The following is a 19,740-nucleotide window of genomic DNA, read 5'->3' as shown; positions in this document are numbered from 1 at the left end:
AACCTAAGTAATTACTAAGTACCTACGCTTCCTCATACACGTAGCGCTACGTGTAAGCTAAAGTAGTGTGTCAAGTTAGACCCACTACATTACGCCATTGGTATCTTGGCGAACAGCACACTTCCCGTTCTATTTCTCACATTAGTCGCGGCTCGGCGCGACGAGAACAACGCTCCGAGTGATTTGCTCAGCGCAACGTGGATTTTTGAGGCTGAGAATATCTTGTTGAACTATCTCTTTTACTCTCAACCAGCCTGCCTGCTGCACGGTGTCGGTCGCACCGTTCCGTTGAAAGTTGACGAGCTTGTCACCCATCTTTGCCATAGACAGTGGGTATATTCCACAGCTCAAAATCCAGACGAGATGTTCGCTTCGACGTTCATCATCTACGGGCAATCACCCACTGAACGATGCACTCCTCTGCTTCCGTCGGAAGTCGGTCCTCGGCGCTTGCTGTCGATGGGTTCGCCGCTCTCGACAGCCAACTTTAACCAGCGGTTCAGCGTTCGCACAGGAATTCCTCTTGCTTTCCCGACACCCTCATTCGTAACACCGTTGTGAACATCATCAACGGCTTCTCGCTTCTCGGCCACCGTGTAGGTCTTTCGTTCCTTGGTCATTCTGGCAATGAGATCTTACCGCCCTGCGGACAGCTTGAAGATGATAAGACCTCGAAGGTTTCCCTCCAAACCATATGAAAATCTATGGTAGCCAACAGAAGCGCTCTATTCTTATCCCGTGCTCATGATTGGAAGTATATGTGCGACCTTATACGTACGTACGTTGGCCTTAAACTTATGATTTACCATACCAAAAAAAATCCGACCGCCAACCTTTTGACTATTTGGTGTGACACACAAACACATGTACTAAAATTATTATGTCTATACAAATAATTAATAATCTCTGTAAATACACGTAAAAAGGTAATTACGTAAAACACATGACTGGTTTTCGGGGCGCGGTGTGGTTCTGCAGCTTGCACCCTGTCATTACCAAACGGACCGCCAAGAGATATCTTCATATGCCGAAGTGACCACCCGGGAGGGTGAATTGAGGGGTGTGTGCTGCGCATCGGCACGGGTAAGAGGAGCTGTCGCTCACACGAAGAACTGTGTCGAGTTAATCCCCCCTTCTGACACGCAGACGAGTATCCCTGTGTAACGGGGTTACACGTACAAGTGGCTACAAGCCACTTGTGATTTTAACAGATAAGATATCTGTTAAAAGTTTTTAGATACTTCTTCACCTTGGTGTAAGTCACACCAATGGATACATTGAAGTGGGCCACCACAATGAGTGGTCCACACCTACCCAAAGATCCTATTGGTAGAAAGCAGCATCTTTCTACCAATTAGAGACGTGCATATTAGCGGGGCTCTGACAGCCAGCCGCTACCGACCCCTTTCATAGATGATAAACAGATTTAGCAGATTTAGGAGGAAGATCAATTTACAGACAATACAGTTCTCATTTTACCTAATCTAAGTCAATTGGAGTCTTTATTTGATTTATATTATACTTGTGTATTCAAATATAATTAACCTAAGTAATTACTAAGTACCTACGCTTCCTCATACACGTAGCGCTACGTGTAAGCTAAAGTAGTGTGTCAAGTTAGACCCACCACACCTTGTATTGAGGTGTGCTAACCCCTACCAAAGCAGCTCAACGGAAGAGCTCCCAAAAGGGTGGATCTCTTTTGATATGAAACGATTGTGTTCTTCGCTTGTTTGCATGTTGGTTATCGTTTTAGCTGAGCAGGTACTTTGCTGTGCACGCACCTCGGGTACAGTTATCGGATGCGTATTTACTGACTAACTACTTCTAGTACGTCTTGCGTGTATCCGGGAGCAGGGTCGCGGATTGCAGCGGTATGAAGCAGACGCTGGTGGCGCTCAATCTTCGCGCTCAGGTCGCCTGAGCATTGGAGCGCACGTAGGTGTTTGAGGACAGCGCCGGATCCACGCGATGTTGCGCTCGGCGAGGAAACGCAGGACGGCTTCTTCCGCGCTCTTAAGTCCAGAACGCGGTCGCGGAAGTCCGGTGCGGTCGAGTCCAAGACGAATCCGTCCTCCAAAAAGAGCTTCATGAAGGCCACCAGTAGCTTCGCGTCGGGCTTCTGCTGCTTGGAGATCGGCGCCTGCCACATCCACGGCTCCTGCGCGTACCACGTGAACCACGTTGCGTGAAGGTGAGTTACTGATGAACGGCGCTGTTTCTTCTTTGGCTTGCTCACGTCTGCATCTGTGCTTTCGGGCTTGTTTCACTTGGTTGTAGCTTGGACAGGATCGCGGTTTAGCTTGGCCTCAAGCGCATCCATGCGTGCGTCTTGCCGTTGCGAGTGCTCGATAAAGTAATAAATGACAGCGGCTTGGTGTCGGATGATCTTCTGTGCTTCGGTCTCTTCGATTTGCTTGCTTGCTTGCGTGGTTGCTTGATTGTGCTGTCTTTCTTGTCACAGTTCGCGGGCGGCGTTGCCAAGTAAGTCGACCAGGCGAGGAGATCCGCGATAGATCTGCCGCTGTGAAGAACGTACTCGGCGGCGGGGGCGGGGGGGGGGGCTTGTCTGGTCCTCGGTAAATTGGTTTCTTTGTCGAGAGTAGCTCTTCCCGGCGACTTGTCTTTTTCTCGGCAGATTGATTTCTTGTTTGTTGTTACGTTTGACTAGCTATCTTCTATCACTTCGTTGACTTTTAATAAAGCTTTCAGTATGCTTGACTTGACTATGCTTCGATCTGTTGACGTCGACCATCTTCACGGCATCACTCATCACTTGATGACAGCGGTATCTGGGTAGATCGACCCTTCGCGGTCGAACTGGCCATCGGCATCCGACGTGCGGCTAATACAGTGTCAACGACTATGTCTTGGTCTCATTCAGGCTAGGGACAAACTCTATAGTAATATCGCGGGTAGCTTGTCCTGGATGGGTATCCACTTGTCTTCATCCAGGGTGGTCATCCGGGGATCGACTCGATTCAGTATGACACTTGGTGATTCAGTGTGTCACGATCCGGTATGCCACCATCCCGTCTGGTTAACCGTGAATCTTCATCAGTGAGGTGCTTGATGCACGGGGTCATGTTGTTGGGGGGATCATTTCGTCTTGCTTCAGTGTAGTGGGTCTAACTTGACACACTACTTTAGCTTACGCGTAGCGCTACGTGTATGAGGAAGCGTAGGTACTTAGTAATTACTTAGGTTAATTATATTTGAATACACAAGTATAATATAAATCAAATAAAGACTCTAAGTGACTTTGTTTAGGTAAAATGAGAACTGTATTGTTTGTAAATTGATCTTCCTCTAAAATCTGCTAAATCTGTTTATCATCTATAAAGGGGTTGACAGCGGCTGGCTGTCAGAGCCCCGCTAATATGCACGTCTCTAATTGGTAGAAAGATGCTGCTTTCTACCAATATGATCTTTGGGTAGGTGTGGACCACTCATTGTGGTGGCCCACTTCAATGTATCCATTGGTGTGACTTACACCAAGGTGAGGAAGTATCTAAAACCTTTTAACAGATATCTCATCTGTTAAAATTACAAGTGGCTTGTAGCCACTTGTGCGTGTAACCCCGTTACACCATCCCCCCCCTTAAGGTTAGACGCGCGGGGTCCCCGCACGTCAATCTCCGAATTAACCATTCGTCAATTCTCCGCGTTTGGAGAAGAAACCCGCGCTTATTCAACGATGTGCGCGCCCCAAGAGAAGAGGAACCCGAAGGCGGTGGAGAGTCAGCTCTCCATCGATGACTACTTCGAGCGCCAGAACGCGAAGTATGGCGACGTCGTCGACTTCGGCGACGACGATGAAGACATGGAGGGCGAGGAGGACTCGTCCTTAAAGCGCAGAGACTCAGTGTCGAGCGATTCGCTTGACCCCACGCTAAGAACATTCCTCGGACCGGTACGGGAACTCGGTACCTCCGAATGAGGTGCCGCTGTACGTATGCGCCATCAAAGATGACGCCGTGGCTGCCGAGCTGCACTTTGATGCGGAGACGCATCAAAGGCGCGATTATTACATCTGACTCTTCCATGAGCTCCGATGGTTTCAAAGAAAGAAGACGTCTTCTCGCAGCAAGTGCCCGAGTGGCAGGCACTTTGTCAAAGTTGGAATGCTATTGTTGAGAACTTCAACAAGAACCCGAGTGCTTACCGTGATCGGATTAAGCAAGCGCGTGATCGCTTCGAGACGTACTCGAAGCGTGGAAAGTTGGAGCAACTCCACGTTGCTGCGGAGGAGGCTAATGTGCCGTGCGCTGTGCCCGAGGGCTTTCAGTGCGCGAAGTGCTTTCCAGGCGCGGTCCGCTTGAGCGACCACGACCTGAACAGATACACGCCATTCCGTGTGCCCGAGAGTCTCAAAGAGCTCCGTGCTAAGTTCTTAGCACGTGAGGGTTCGGGCGCTAGCGATGACCGCAGCGCTCGCACTACTTCCGCTGCGCCAGCGCGTACTGCTCTTCGTACGCCCTCACCATTTCCGGAACGTCCTCCAGCAAGACGTTCCGCGGCTCCCATGTATCTTGATGGGGAGGAAATCCTCTCCAACGAATACGAAAATGAGCCCCTTGAGGGTTCGTTTTCGGGATACTATGGTCAACAATCTGCTCAACAATCCAGCGGGTTGAGCCGCGGGCGTCACGGATCGGCGGTGGCGGGGGTGGGAACACGCCCCGGGCTGATCAGTATGCGTCTCTCCACGACCGGGTGACCGCCGTGGAGCGTCTGCAGGACGCTGAGTTCGCCGCCCTGAAGCAGGAGCTGGCGAACCAGAAGGCCCAAGTCGCGGCGGTCTCGCAGACCGCCTCGAATATCCAGGTCGAGCTGGGGACCCAGATGAAGGTGTTGCTCCAGCGCGTCCGCGCGCTGGAGGAGAGGCTGCTCGTCGCCGAGGCCAAGTCTTCCGCTTCTGCCGAGGCTTCGGGTCAGCCGAGCTAGATGGTTCGTGCTGCAGGCACGGCTTCAGCCGTCCGACGTAAAATGTCGGGTGGAGGCGCATGCTAGACGGTATGTCTAGCGTGTAAGCGTTGCCGTGCCGTGCCAACACAGTGAACAGCCCGATGAAGCGCGGAGCAAGTTTACTTGCTCCGAAGTCCGAAACTGCATGTCTAAGCAGGTTTTGAGTAGCTAACAAGATTAATGAACCAACTTTAAATTCATTTGTGTTGCCTCTGCCCGCATTGTCTGCGTTCAGCTTCTGTAGATCAACAGAAGCTGCTATTGTGTCTTGGACAAACCGAATTACGGCTTGTCTTTTGGTGATGAAACTGATTGCATCCGAGCTGAAGCTATTCTGCTCGCTCTCCGCTAGAGGCCCGGCCTCTGCGTGGTTCTTTGCGGTGTCTGCGCCCTGCGCAGACCCGTGGTCGTTGGCCTTGTTGTTGGAGGAGTCTGCGCCCTGCACAGACGCATGTAGTTTGTCCATTGTTGCAGCTGACACTGTGCAAGTGTCAGCGGTTTTCTGCGGCTGCTGTATTGCAGTCGTAGATCCTCCCCCGCTTAAAGTGGGGGTCATCACTCCGAGTAAACACGGTAGACGTGGAAGCCGCATGGCATTCACGTAGAACGGTGTATGCCCTGTCGAGGCATGCACTGAGTTGTTGACGGCAAACTCTGCCATCGATAAGCACTCGCTCCAGTATTGGAACGAGTGAGCGTAGCTCTTCAACATATCGACGAGCACGCGATTCACGCGCTCGGTTTGGACGTCCGTCTGCGGATGATCCGCAGTCGACATGGAAAGCTGGCTCCCAAGAAGTGTAAACACTTCTTGCCACAGATGCGCTGTGAAGCGCGGGTCTCTGTCCGACACGATGTCGGTCGGCATGCCATGGTGTTTGAAAACCATGTCGACGAACAGACGGGCCGTCTGCTTCGCGGTCACCTCTGCCAGCACCGCAGCAAGATGTACCATCTTGTTGAAGCGGTCGACGAAGACCACAACGCCGGTGTTCCCTCCGCTGTCCGGGGGAAGACCAAAGATGAAGTCCAAAGACATGGACTTCCAACACTCCGACGGAGTCGGTAGTGATTGCAAAGGAGCCTGCGCGAATGGCGCAGGCTTTACGCGTTGGCATACCTCGCAAGCACGGTTGTACTTGCGCACCCACTTGTACTGGTGGTGCCAGTGGAAGTCACGCGTGAGAAGGACGTATGTCTTCTCACGTCCGAGATGTCCCGCAGTCGGGGCATCATGATATTCGTACCTGATCCTGAGTCGCAGGTCATGGTCATTCGGCTCGACAACGCGATCCGCGTTGTCGTCGACTGCATTATAAAGCAGTATTCCGTCGTGCACTCGAAAGCGGTGTGCACGGGCACGAAGGTGCTTGGGCACCTTCTGACGAGCCTTGTCAGAAGGCGCTGTGCCATAGGCCAGCAAGAGTTTCGCGTCCGCGTCGTGCGCGTACGCGGCCTTCACGTCGTTCAACAGAGACGACGTGGGTGTGCTCGTTCGCATGGCGTCAATGGCATTGACGTCAGCAGCTTCTGCATAATCCGGCCGACGTGATAACGCGTCGGCCACTATTCAATCTTCCGGGTTTGTATTTGACCCGGAAGTTATGTTCTGCAAAGAATGAGAGCCATCTCGCCATTCTTTGTGATATGTGGCGACTTCTGCGGTACGCAGTGAAGCATGGTCGGTGTAGACCACAAATGGTCTACTTCCAAGCAAATACACTCGGAACTTTGCGAGTGCGTACTTCATGGCAAGGAGTTCCTTGTCATGCACCAGATAGTTGCGCTCAGCTGGCTTCAGCTGACGCGATTGGTAGACGACACGATCACGGCCCTCGTGATCGTGCTGCATCAACGCGCATCCGATCGCGAAGTCGGATGCGTCACATACGACGTGAAATGGACGATCTTGGTCAACCACTGCCAAGTTCGGCGCCTCAGTCAAGCCCCGTTTGACTGCATCGAATGCCTTTTGGCAATCGGTTGTCCACTTCCACAGCTTCTTTCTTAAGAGTTGTAACCGCGGGTGGATCTTGCCCGCGTAATCCTCCACGTACTTGCACAAGTACGTGGCCGTCAATGAGCTGTCTCAGTTCCTTGACACTTGAAGGCGTTGGCCATTCATTGATCACTCTGACCTTTTCCGGGTCAGGGCGAACACCATTCTTCCCTACGAGACACCCGAGGACGGGTATCTCGCTCGCCCCGAAGATGCACTTCTTCAGGTTCGCGTAGAGCTTATATTTTCGCATAAGCTCAAGTAGCTTCCGGAGATGCACCCTGTGCATCTCTACGTCGGTCTTCCCGTCCACAGCTCGGCTGTGGATGAACACATCATCGAAGTAGCTCGGCGCGAAGTCGCGCACCGAGCGCAACAAGTGCGTCACGCACCTGTTGAAAGTCGCAGGGGCATTCTTAAGCCCCTGTGGCATTACTAGCCATTCCCAGAGCATGTCGCTTGGCGTGCTCACTGCCGTGAGAGGGATATCGCTCTCACGCGTTAGAATCTGATAGAATTCGTCTCGTAAGTCGAGAGCACCGTAAACGGTGCTCCCGGCCATCGAATCGATGATAACATCTTTTCGCGGTATCGGCGTCTGCGCCGGTACCGTCGCATCGTTCAGCTTGTTATACGCATGAACGATGCGCCATCCGCCCTGTGGCCGTTTGACACAGAACGTCGGAGCACTGTGCGGGGACTTTGATTCCCGCACTAGTCCTGCTTTGCGACGACTTTCAAAGAAGTCACCGATTGCTTTTACTTGCTCTCGCGGCAGTGGCCACTGCCGCGTGACTCAGTACTTCGTGCCCGGTACGAGATCAATCTCGTGCTGAATGCCTATCTGCGGAAGCTCCGCAGGAATCTCTCCGGGTACGGCTTTGTACTCCCTCAACAATTAGTAATAGGGACTCGACTTCAGCGAGTCCCAGCCTTATTCCTCGAAGCGCTCTCGCTTCGTCTTCGCACTGAGTATCTTCACTCTCAGTGGTACTTCCATGAAGAGCTGTCTCAGCTCTTCGCTCTCGCTCTCCGTTCTTTCGCTGTTCGAAAGAACGCAGACCTGCTCGATGCGTCCATCGTGCAAGTCGCGCGTGAAGCGCTTCCAGCCATGAGCTGGAAGCGAAGTCAACTCCGACGCCGTCGTCGGAGGATTAGCGAGTCCCATTTCACGATACTGGAATCCAGTATCGGTGCACGTCAAGACGCTTAGCGTCTCGACGTCCGGCGTCACCGCCTCAGTCTTCTCAGCAGACTGTTCTCGTGGCGACTCGGTCCCGGACCGAGACTTTCGCAGCGTTCTCCGCATGCGCCGTCTTCTCGTTGTGCGGAGCCGGGCTCCGCACAGTTGTTCTTCTGGTCCAGGCCCGGCCGTGGACAGTTGTTCGCCGGCGGACCCTGTCCGCGGGCGCGCGGTATCGAGCCCGGCTTGACCGCATGTTTCTTCGTGCAGCCCGGCTACACGGTAATGTGTTCCTTCGCCGGCAGACCCTGTCTGCGGGCGCGTGATATCAAGCCCGGCTTGATCGCATGGCGCTTCGTCGTGCAGTCTGGCTGCACGACAGCGTAAATTGCGTCAGTGCGGTACGTTTGCAACCACCCGCACTGTTTGCAGCGCCAACTCCCGGAGTCGACATGCCTTCGTCACCTCGACGCCATTCATTGGCGGAGCCCCTCATGACCGAGGGTGCGTCGGCTCCCGGAGTCGACGCGTCGTTGTCGACCCGACCGCTTCGGGTCAGGGACTGTCCCTTACACGCTTGAACGTGGGTGTTGGTTCCCGGGACCAGTACATCCTTTTCTTCTGACGTCGGCAGCATTGCCGACGTGGATCTCACTTGTGCGCATCCTCGCGCACTTCCTGGGCACTCCGGGACAGCAGCATTAAGCGCTGTCTCGACTGGTGATCCGCGCGCACCTGCTGGTGCGTGCGCTGCGGTAACAGGGCCATCGCTCTCTGTTCCGCCGTCGCGTCCGAAGCGCACGAGCGTGCGCTTCTTCCAGTCTATTACCATCATGCCGTGCAAGCCAAGGCATGCCCATTACCACGTCGAACTTATCGTCCATGTCCAGGACGATAAAGTGTTCGACAAACACTCGTTGGTTGTACGAGAAGCGCACGTTCACGACGCGTTTCTCGGTCTTCACGATGGCACCTGTTGCCAGTCGTACCTCCAGAAGACTTCGAGGTACATTTACCTCCTCGAAGTCAAGTCTCGTCAGGCTCCGTAGTCGAACAAAGTCGTTCGACGCGCCTGAATCTACCAAAGCTCGAAGAGAGTCACTCGCTCTCTTCGAGTAAACCTTCAAGATGACTAGGTTCGGCCTGTCATCTTGCTTCTTGCAGCGAGAGCTAGTCTCACTGGGGGCTGCAGTCCTCAGTGTCGCGTGCCCAATGTCGGCACGCGCGACTGCATTACCAGTAGGGCGTCCCGCGCCTACTGGATGTTCGCGTTTTTTGTTGGTCCGCGGCGATGCCTAGCATCGCCACGACGGCCACCCCCAGGGGGATGGGAGCTGTGCACCCCCGTGCAAAGTGACCGATCCTTCCGCAACGGAAGCATCGCACGTTACCTCCCTGCTGCTGGTAACCAGCAGTTGTTGCGTTCGAGAGGTCCATTGGCTCTGGACCTCCCGTCCTCGCCACCGGGCGCGGTTGCGGCCTCGGCACGTTTACATGGAGTTTAGCCTGCCGCAGGCTAAACTCTTTTTGCATGGCAAGAGTGATTGCAGCTTCGAGAGTACTCGGGTACTCTCGGAAGAGATAGGTCTTCACGGGCCCATCTCTAAGTCCTTTCATGAACGTGACGACCTTGGTCGCCTCGTCAATCGGGTTAGTCACGATATTTGATACCAAATATCGTGCGCGCTGCGCGTAAGCATGGACGTCATGCTTACCCTGCTGAAGGTCGAGGAACTCCGCCCTCGACCGGAACTCGTTTTGCGGGGGCTCAAACGTTTGTTTGAGCTCCTCTTTGAATACTTCGTACGTGCTGAAGCATGTAGGATCGGAGAGTCGGCGTCCATACGCCCAACTCCTTGCGCGTCCGCCAAGGCAGGACATGGCGAACGCGACCTTCGACAGCGTGTCGACGATGCGTCGAGCCGCTATGGCTGTGTCGAGCTCGACAAGCCATCGGACGAGAGGCTCGCCCTCTCTTCCCACGTAATTGCTTACGCTCAACTTTAATGGTTGAGCACGCGGTGTCGTCCCTGACGACACCGTCACTGAGGAAGCAGCGTCACGCTGCACCTTCATGATGAACCCCAGAGCAACACCATGTTGCTCCGTCGGCGATAGCGTACGCAGCATCGTAGCTATCGCCGCTTCTCCAATGACTGTTGACAGTCGTTGGAGGGCCTCCCACTCTGGGTCAGACAGGAGGGGGCAGTCAGCGCGTGCAACATGCGTTGCAGGCGTGTTGGAGCTCTCCATGGGCGCCTCCGTGCTCATGTGGTTCTCGGCTCCGCGTTCGTACACCGCGTACGAACGTCAAGCAGTCGGTCGTTGGACGGACTACAAAGTGCTACCAGGTGTAGAGGGTCTAACTTGACTCACTACTTTAGCTTACACGTTGCGCAACGTGTATGAGGAATCGTAAGTACTTAGTAATTACTTCGGTTAATTATATTGTGAAAACCGGTGATTTTGTCACTCCGTGTAGCTCTGTAAATCAGGGCTGTGAGCAAAAACGATACGTGGTAATTTGTACTGAGTAGGAGGTTAGTGTGGGTACCTATCTGAGTAAGTCGGCTTAAATAGGAGTTGGGAACTGGGCTCTAAAGCCATCTTGTCAGAACAGCGTGGTAAGGGAGAGACACAGCGGAGACTTGGCTTAGCGTAGAAATTAGTATCAGGGCGCAACGTTCTAATATCGAAAGCAGCTAGCGCGCTACGATGCGCTCTTCCGCTCTCGCGTAGAGGTCATCAAAGCTGCCCTCAGGGTCAAAGCGAAACTCCGCGTCCTCGACATGGACGCTGGTTCTGCTCGTCCTGTTGATTCCTCCTATTTTGACTGATATCTTGGCTTGCTTTTGCATAGCCGCTTGCTCGGTGGATTTATTTGTGCGGACTTCCTCGGAATGCCGAGGTTGGAGCTGACATTTCAGCCTATTTAGAGACCAAATCGATTCCGACTCTAAAATAGCTTTGACGCGATGCTGCATAAGACCGACTATAATTAGGGGTACCCAATTCTAAACAAGGGAAGGGTCGAAATAGATAAGGGTTCCCGTCTCTAAATAAGGCACTAAATCAGCCGATTTACTGTCCGATTAGACATTCTGAGTGCTTTTCACAATATTTGAATACACAAATATAAGTTAAGTAAGATATGATTCCAAGTGACTTAGATTAGGTAAAATGAGAACTGTATTGTTTGTAAATTGATCTTCCTCTAAAATCTGCTAAAAGGTGTTTATCATCTATGAAAGGGTTGGCAGCGTCTGGCTGTCAGAGCCCCGCTAATATGCATGTCTCTGATTGGTAGAAAGATGCTGCTTTCTACCAATAGGATCTTTTTGGGTATGTGTGGACCACTCACTGAGGTGGTCCACTTCAATGTATTCATTGGTGTGTCTTACACCAAGGTGAGGAAGTATCCAAAACTTTTAACAGGTAACTTATCTGTTAAATTCACCAGTGGCTTGCAGCCACTTGTGCGTAGAAAGCAGCATCTTTCTACCAATCAGAGTCATGCATATTAGCGGGCCTCTGCCAGCCAGCCGCTGCCAACCCCTTTCATAGATGATAAACAGTTTTAACAGATTTTAGAGGAAGATCAATTTACACACAATACAGTTCTCATTTTACCTAATCTAAGTCACTTGGAATCCTATCTTACTTAACTTATATTTGTGTATTCAAATATAATTAACCTAAGTAATTACTAAGTACTTACGATTCCTCATATACGTTGCGCAACGTGTAAGCTAAAGTAGTGAGTCAAGTTAGACCCACTACACCTGGTAGCACTTTGTAGTCCGTCCAACGACCGACTGCTTGACGTTCGTACGCGGTGTACGAACGCGGAGCCGAGAACCACATGAGCACGGAGGCGCCCATGGAGAGCTCCAACACGCCTGCAACGCATGTTGCACGCGCTGACTGCCCCCTCCTGTCTGACCCAGAGTGGGAGGCCCTCCAACGACTGTCAACAGTCATTGGAGAAGCGGCGATAGCTACGATGCTGCGTACGCTATCGCCGACGGAGCAACATGGTGTTGCTCTGGGGTTCATCATGAAGGTGCAGCGTGACGCTGCTTCCTCAGTGACGGTGTCGTCAGGGACGACACCGCGTGCTCAACCATTAAAGTTGAGCGTAAGCAATTACGTGGGAAGAGAGGGCGAGCCTCTCGTCCGATGGCTTGTCGAGCTCGACACAGCCATAGCGGCTCGACGCATCGTCGACACGCTGTCGAAGGTCGCGTTCGCCATGTCCTGCCTTGGCGGACGCGCAAGGAGTTGGGCGTATGGACGCCGACTCTCCGATCCTACATGCTTCAGCACGTACGAAGTATTCAAAGAGGAGCTCAAACAAACGTTTGAGCCCCCGCAAAACGAGTTCCGGTCGAGGGCGGAGTTCCTCGACCTTCAGCAGGGTAAGCATGACGTCCATGCTTACGCGCAGCGCGCACGATATTTGGTATCAAATATCGTGACTAACCCGATTGACGAGGCGACCAAGGTCGTCACGTTCATGAAAGGACTTAGAGATGGGCCCGTGAAGACCTATCTCTTCCGAGAGTACCCGAGTACTCTCGAAGCTGCAATCACTCTTGCCATGCAAAAAGAGTTTAGCCTGCGGCAGGCTAAACTCCATGTAAACGTGCCGAGGCCGCAACCGCGCCCGGTGGCGAGGACGGGAGGTCCAGAGCCAATGGACCTCTCGAACGCAACAACTGCTGGTTACCAGCAGCAGGGAGGTAACGTGCGATGCTTCCGTTGCGGAAGGATCGGTCACTTTGCACGGGGTGCACAGCTCCCATGCCCCTGGGGGTGGCCGTCGTGGCGATGCTAGGCATCGCCGCGGACCAACAAAAACGCGAACATCCAGTAGGCGCGGGACGCCCTACTGGTAATGCAGTCGCGCGTGCCGACATTGGGCACGCGACACTGAGGACTGCAGCCCCAGTGAGACTAGCTCTCGCTGCAGAAGCAAGATGACAGGCCGAACCTAGTCATCTTGAGGGTTTACTCGAAGAGAGCGAGTGACTCTCTTCGAGCTTTGGTAGATTCAGGCGCGTCGAACGACTTTGTTCGACTACGGAGCCTGACGAGACTTGACTTCGAGGAGGTAAATGTACCTCGAAGTCTTCTGGAGGTACGACTGGCAACAGGTGCCATCGTGAAGACCGAGAAACGCGTCGTGAACGTGCGCTTCTCGTACAACCAACGAGTGTTTGTCGAACACTTTATCGTCCTGGACATGGACGATAAGTTCGACGTGGTAATGGGCATGCCTTGGCTTGCACGGCATGATGGTAATAGACTGGAAGAAGCGCACGCTCGTGCGCTTCGGACGCGACGGCGGAACAGAGAGCGATGGCCCTGTTACCGCAGCGCACGCACCAGCAGGTGCGCGCGGATCACCAGTCGAGACAGCGCTTAATGCTGCTGTCCCGGAGTGCCCAGGAAGTGCGCGAGGATGCGCACAAGTGAGATCCACGTCGGCAATGCTGCCGACGTCAGAAGAAAAGGATGTACTGGTCCCGGGAACCAACACCCACGTTCAAGCGTGTAAGGGACAGTCCCTGACCCGAAGCGGTCGGGTCGACAACGACGCGTCGACTCCGGGAGCCGACGCACCCTCGGTCATGAGGGGCTCCGCCAATGAATGGCGTCGAGGTGACGAAGGCATGTCGACTCCGGGAGTTGGCGCTGCAAACAGTGCGGGTGGTTGCAAACGTACCGCACTGACGCAATTTGCATGCTGTCGTGCAGCCAGACTGCACGACGAAGCGCCATGCGATCAAGCCGGGCTTGATATCACGCGCCCGCAGACAGGGTCTGCCGGCGAAGGAACACATTACCGTGTAGCCGGGCTGCACGAAGAAACATGCGGTCAAGCCGGGCTCGATACCGCGCGCCCGCGGACAGGGTCCGCCGGCGAACAACTGTCCACGGCCGGGCCTGGACCAGAAGAACAACTGTGCGGAGCCCGGCTCCGCACAACGAGAAGACGGCGCATGCGGAGAACGCTGCGAAAGTCTCGGTCCGGGACCGAGTCGCCACGAGAACAGTCTGCTGAGAAGACTGAGGCGGTGACGCCGGACGTCGAGACGCTAAGCGTCTTGACGTGCACCGATACTGGATTCCAGTATCGTGAAATGGGACTCGCTAATCCTCCGACGACGGCGTCGGAGTTGACTTCGCTTCCAGCTCATGGCTGGAAGCGCTTCACGCGCGACTTGCACGATGGACGCATCGAGCAGGTCTGCGTTCTTTCGAACAGCGAAAGAACGGAGAGCGAGAGCGAAGACCTGAGACAGCTCTTCATGGGAAGTACCACTGAGAGTGAAGACACTCTCAGTGCGAAGACGAAGCGAGAGCGCTTCGAGGAACAAGGCTGGGACTCGCTGAAGTCGAGTCCCTATTACTAATTGTTGAGGGAGTACAAAGCCGTACTCCCGGAAGAGATTCCTGCGGAGCTTCCGCAGGATAAGGGCATTCAGCACGAGATTGATCTCGTACCGGGCACGAAGTACTGAGTCACGCGGCAGTGGCCACTGCCGCGAGAGCAAGTAAAAGCAATCGACGACTTCTTTGAAAGTCGTCGCAAAGCAGGACTAGTGCGGGAATCAAAGTCCCCGCACAGTGCTCCGACGTTCTGTGTCAAACGGCCACAGGGCGGATGGCGCATCGTTCATGCGTATAACAAGCTGAACGATGCGACGGTACCGGCGCAGACGCCGATACCGCGAAAAGATGTTATCATCGATTCGATGGCCGGGAGCACCGTTTACAGTGCTCTCGACTTGCGAGATGGATTCTATCAGATCCTAATGCGCGAGAGCGATATCCCTCTCACGGCAGTGAGCACGCCAAGCGACATGCTCTGGGAATGGCTAGTAATGCCACAGGGGCTTAAGAATGCCCCTGCGACTTTCAACAGGTGCGTGACGCACTTGTTGCGCTCGGTGCGCGACTTCGCGCCGAGCTACTTCGATGATGTGTTCATCCACAGCCGAGCTGTGGACGGGAAGACCGACGTAGAGATGCACAGGGTGCATCTCCGGAAGCTACTTGAGCTTATGCGAAAATATAAGCTCTACGCGAACCTGAAGAAGTGCATCTTCGGGGCGAGCGAGATACCCGTCCTCGGGTGTCTCGTAGGGAAGAATGGTGTTCGCCCTGACCCGGAAAAGGTCAGAGTGATCAATGAATGGCCAACGCCTTCAAGTGTCAAGGAACTGAGACAGCTCATTGGCTTGGCCACGTACTTGTGCAAGTACGTGGAGGATTACGCGGGCAAGATCCACCCGCGGTTACAACTTCTTAAGAAAGAAGCTGTGTGGAAGTGGACAACCGATTGCCAAAAGGCATTCGATGCAGTCAAACGGGGCTTGACTGAGGCGCCGAACTTGGCAGTGGTTGACCAAGATCGTCCATTTCACGTCGTATGTGACGCATCCGACTTCGCGATCGGATGCGCGTTGATGCAGCACGATCACGAGGGCCGTGATCGTGTCGTCTACTACCAATCGCGTCAGCTGAAGCCAGCTGAGCGCAACTATCTGGTGCATGACAAGGAACTCCTTGCCATGAAGTACGCACTCGCAAAGTTCCGAGTGTATTTGCTTGGAAGTAGACCATTTGTGGTCTACACCGACCATGCTTCACTGCGTACCGCAGTGAAGTCGCCACACATATCACAAAGAATGGCGAGATGGCTCTCATTCTTTGCAGAACATAACTTCCGGGTCAAATACAAACCCGGAAGATTGAATGTGGTGGCCGACGCGTTATCACGTCGGCCGGATTATGCAGAAGCTGCTGACGTCAATGCCATTGACGCCATGCGAACGAGCACACCCACGTCGTCTCTGTTGAACGACGTGAAGGCCGCGTACGCGCACGACGCGGACGCGAAACTCTTGCTGGCCTATGGCACAGCGCCTTCTGACAAGGCTCGTCAGAAGGTGCCCAAGCACCTTCGTGCCCGTGCACACCGCTTTCGAGTGCACGACGGAATACTGCTTTATAATGCAGTCGACGACAACGCGGATCGCGTTGTCGAGCCAAATGACCATGACCTGCGACTCAGGATCAGGTACGAATATCATGATGCCCCGACTGCGGGACATCTCGGACGTGAGAAGACATACGTCCTTCTCACGCGTGACTTCCACTGGCACCACCAGTACAAGTGGGTGCGCAAGTACAACCGTGCTTGCGAGGTATGCCAACGCGTAAAGCCTGCGCCATTCGCGCAGGCTCCTTTGCAATCACTACCGACTCCGTCGGAGTGTTGGAAGTCCATGTCTTTGGACTTCATCTTTGGTCTTCCCCCGGACAGCGGAGGGAACACCGGCGTTGTGGTCTTCGTCGACCGCTTCAACAAGATGGTACATCTTGCTGCGGTGCTGGCAGAGGTGACCGCGAAGCAGACGGCCCGTCTGTTCGTCGACATGGTTTTCATACACCATGGCATGCCGACCGACATCGTGTCGGACAGAGACCCGCGCTTCACAGCGCATCTGTGGCAAGAAGTGTTTACACTTCTTGGGAGCCAGCTTTCCATGTCGACTGCGGATCATCCGCAGACGGACGTCCAAACCGAGCGCGTGAATCGCGTGCTCGTCGATATGTTGAAGAGCTACGCTCACTCGTTCCAATACTGGAGCGAGTGCTTATCGATGGCAGAGTTTGCCGTCAACAACTCAGTGCATGCCTCGACCGGGCATACACCGTTCTACGTGAATGCCATGCGGCTTCCACGTCTACCGTGTTTACTCGGAGTGATGACCCCCCACTTTAAGCGGGGGGAGGATCTACGACTGCAATACAGCAGCCGCAGAAAACCGCTGACACTTGCACAGTGTCAGCTGCAACAATGGACAAACTACATGCGTCTGTGCAGGGCGCAGACTCCTCCAACAACAAGGCCAACGACCACGGGTCTGCGCAGGGCGCAGACACCGCAAAGAACCACGCAGAGGCCGGGCCTCTAGCGGAGAGCGAGCAGAATAGCTTCAGCTCGGATGCAATCAGTTTCATCACCAAAAGACAAGCCGTAATTCGGTTTGTCCAAGACACAATAGCAGCTTCTGTTGATCTACAGAAGCTGAACGCAGACAATGCGGGCAGAGGCAACACAAATGAATTTAAAGTTGGTTCATTAATCTTGTTAGCTACTCAAAACCTGCTTAGACATGCAGTATCGGACTTCGGAGCAAGTAAACTTGCTCCGCGCTTCATCGGGCTGTTCACTGTGTTGGCACGGCACGGCAACGCTTACACGCTAGACATACCGTCTAGCATGCGCCTCCACCCGACATTTTACGTCGGACGGCTGAAGCCGTACCTGCAGCACGAACCATCTAGCTCGGCTGACCCGAAGCCTCGGCAGAAGCGGAAGACTTGGCCTCGGCGACGAGCAGCCTCTCCTCCAGCGCGCGGACGCGCTGGAGCAACACCTTCATCTGGGTCCCCAGCTCGACCTGGATATTCGAGGCGGTCTGCGAGACCGCCGCGACTTGGGCCTTCTGGTTCGCCAGCTCCTGCTTCAGGGCGGCGAACTCAGCGTCCTGCAGACGCTCCACGGCGGTCACCCGGTCGTGGAGAGACGCATACTGATCAGCCCGGGGCGTGTTCCCACCCCCGCCACCGCCGATCCGTGACGCCCGCGGCTCAACCCGCTGGATTGTTGAGCAGATTGTTGACCATAGTATCCCGAAAACGAACCCTCAAGGTGCTCATTTTCATATTCGTTGGAGAGGATTTCCTCCCCATCAAGATACATGGGAGCCGCGGAACGTCTTCCTGGAGGACGTTCCGGAAATGGTGAGGGCGTACGAGGAGCAGTACGCGCTGGCGCAGCGGAAGTAGTGCGAGCGCTGCGGTCATCGCTAGCGCCCGAACCCTCACGTTCTAAGAACTTAGCACGGAGCTCTTTGAGACTCTCGGGCACACGGAACGATGTGTACCCGTTCAGGTCGTGGTCGCTCAAGCGGACCGCGCCTGGAAAGCACTTCGTGCACTGAAAGCCCTCGGGCACAGCGCACGGCACATTTGCCTCCTCAGCAGCAACATGAAGTTGCTCCAGATTTCCACGCTTCGAGTATGTCTCGAAGCGATCACGCGCTTGCTTAATCCGATCACGGTAAGCACTCGGCTTCTTGTTGAAGTTCTCAACAAAAACGTTCCAACTTTGACAAAGTGCCTGCCACTCGGGCACTTTGCTGCGAGAAGATGTCTTCTCGCTTTGAAACCATCGGAGCTCATGAAAGAGTCCGATGTAGTAATCGCGCCTTTGATGCGTTTCCGCATCAAAGTGCAGCTCGGCAGCCACAGCGTCATCCTTGATGGCGCTGCATACGTACAGCGGCACCTCATTCGGAGGTACCGAGTTCCCCTACCGGTCCGCGATCTCGGACGCGGACGGCATCCACGGATCGCGCGCTGCAGGCGCAGCGCGCGGAGAGCCTTGAGCTTTGACATCACGCGCTGCAGCAGCAGCGCGCGGAGTACTGATAGCCCCAGCGGAAGCGAGTGGGGTATCGCTCTCAGTACGCGAACGCTTCGAACTCGAAGCGTCCGATTCGTCCCCTTCACGCGGACGAACGTTCTTGGCGTGAGGGTCGAGCGATTCGCTCGACACTGAGTCTTTACGCTTTGAGGGAGAGTCCTCCTCGCCCTCCATATCTTCATCGTCGTCGTCGAAGTCGACGACGTCGCCGTACTTCGCCTTCTGGCGTTCGAAGTAGTCGTCGATGGAGAGATGACTCCCCACCGACTTTGTGGACTTCTTCTGAGGCGCGCTCATCGTTGAATGAGCGCGGATTTCTTCTCCAAACGCGGAGAATTGACGAATGGTCAATTCCAAAAGATTGACGTGCGGGGACCCCGCGCGTCTAACCTTAAGGGGGGGATGGTGTAACGGGGTTACACGCACAAGTGGCTGCAAGCCACTTGTGAATTTAACAGATAGGTTATCTGTTAAAAGTTTTGGATACTTCCTCACATTGGTGTAAGACACACCAATGAATACATTGAAGTGGACCACCTCAGTGAGTGGTCCACACATACCCAAAAGATCCTATTGGTAGAAAGCAGCATCTTTCTACCAATTAGAGACATGCATATTAGCGGGGCTCTGACAGCCAGCCGCTGCCAACCCTTTCATAAATGATAAACAGTTTTAGCAGATTTAGGAGGAAGATCAATTTACAGACAATACAGTTCTCATTTTACCTAATCTAAGTCACTTGGAGTCTTTATTTGATTTATATTATACTTGTGTGCTCAAGTATAATCAACTCAAGTTATTACTAAGTACTTACGCTTCCTCATACACGTTGCGCAACGTGTAAGCAAAAGTAGTGAGTCAAGTTAGACCCACTACAACACAGCTCGTCACTGGATTCCAATTCAGTGCGACCAATCAAAACTCCATCGCATCCATTCAGTTCGGCAGTCAGATGTGGCCACGGGAACAATTCCCGAGACGCATCGTGTCAGTTGTGTCCAGGCCGGCGGCCTTCGGTGCGGCAAGTCCAAACGTCGTTGTTGGATGGTCTAGCATCTCCAAGATCGGTACGTCAGGAGACAG

Source organism: Phytophthora cinnamomi (assembly GCF_018691715.1).
Source record: "Phytophthora cinnamomi strain GKB4 chromosome Unknown Contig63, whole genome shotgun sequence".
In the NCBI taxonomy this organism is placed as follows: Eukaryota; Oomycota; class Peronosporomycetes; order Peronosporales; family Peronosporaceae; genus Phytophthora; species Phytophthora cinnamomi.
This window is presented reverse-complemented; position numbering follows the sequence as displayed.